Below are 1549 nucleotides of genomic sequence, written 5' to 3'. Positions count from 1 at the left end.
CATACCATCCTCTGGCCTTCAAGTCCCTTTTTTATCACTGGCCACTGAGTGTATATACAACCTCTCTGGCCACTCTGTCAGTACACATCAGTACATTACAGTACATACATTCTCCAATCCAGTCACTGGGTAGAGTTCACCTTTTTCTTTTTTACCCATGAACCTTTCTAGTGTTGGGACCAAACAGAACTGGATTACCAAAAGTCAGTGGATTTACTTTGCTGGACCCAAATCAGATCATGAGGTTAACTTTGCATTTTTCCCACGTTATTTTCACTTATCTTCCCTTCTTTCCTCTCTGGAGCTGCAGCATAATTGATTTTTGAGGAAATAACCAATAGGCCATACCATGTTGAGTACACCGCTTCCCGTCCAATCAGCGAAGTTAAGCAACGTTGGGTCTGGTTAGTACTTGGATGGGTGACCGCCTGGGAACACCAGATGCTGTTGGCATCCTTACCTGTCAAGTGTGGTTTGATGGAGGATTAGTGCCCCTCCCTGTAAAACAATTAACTCTAAGCCCTTGGCCACCCCGTTTGGGATACATGGCGTCTGGCAATGGATGGATGGATGGATTAAATTTCCATAAATACCGGTAGTTTTATTTGACAGTGCTGGCTTTTCACCACCCAGTATCAGCACTAAACTTGTGTGAATGGTCTGACTATAAAAACAGCAGGTGTTGTATGTATGGGCTTACTAGGATGTTGTTGTTGTTGTTATTTTTGAGCAACCCAGGTCTCTGTAGCCAGTCAGATCCATCAGTCATATACCATACCACAAACAAGCAGTCATCTCTGTTGGGCTGTCCCATGCAGTGAATCAACATTGCCTCACTACAGCGAGGCATGGGGAAGGGCATGGTATACAGTAAATCCAAATTACATCTCATCAGTCTTTATTTTTCTTTGACCCAATCATTTTATCATGTAACATCAGTGCCCTGTAGTGACCACACTCAAATGCATCAACCTTCTTCTATAAATATTCACAATCAGACTTTTCAGCCAGTTATCTGGCATTGTATTTGCCTTCATGGTGTTTTAAGTTTGTTGGATATTATTCTGATATGTTGGATGCATATTCTGAGGGTTTAACAACATTCCAGGGACTAGAATGTATTGGTGAGATGAGGAGGGGTAGATTGAGATGGTTTGGGCATGTTGAGAGGATGGAGGATGACAGATTGGTGCAGAAGGTGAGAAGTGTGAACATTAGGGGTAGCATTGCCAGAGACAGACCAAAAAAGACCTGGGACGAGATAGTGTTTGACCTCAAGGATAAGGACTCAATAGGGAGGCTGGCAGAGATTGAGCAGTTTGGAGAGCCACCATTAGGCAACTAAGGCTATTGCATGCAGCCATGTTGGAGCCTTTATAAACGATATGATTAAGTACAGCCCTACAACTTTTTTTTCCCCCCACCATCTTTACAGTGTCACATTCCATGAGGAGAGGTAATATGATAACAGTGTGATGCTGTTGGGACCAGGTCATCCCTACCCCAGTCAGACTTAATATACTCTAGCCTCTTACCAGAATTATGTTGG

At 43.3% G+C, this 1549-nt stretch overlaps 1 non-coding gene across 1 annotated transcript; it reads left to right on the top strand.

Annotated features, from left to right (window-relative positions):
- Positions 1–333: 333 nt before the first annotated feature.
- On the top strand, positions 334–453 carry LOC145416387 (5S ribosomal RNA). Its single transcript, XR_013900277.1, has one exon. It is a non-coding gene; the product is annotated as a 5S ribosomal RNA (ribosomal RNA).
- Positions 454–1549: the final 1096 nt, after the last annotated feature.

This window comes from Coenobita brevimanus, chromosome 105, assembly GCF_032717465.1.
Source record: "Coenobita brevimanus isolate Jiangsu-jjx chromosome 105, ASM3271746v2, whole genome shotgun sequence".
Lineage (NCBI taxonomy): Eukaryota > Metazoa > Arthropoda > Malacostraca > Decapoda > Coenobitidae > Coenobita > Coenobita brevimanus.
Note: the sequence above shows the minus strand (reverse complement) of the source record. Positions and strands in the feature narration are given on the sequence as shown.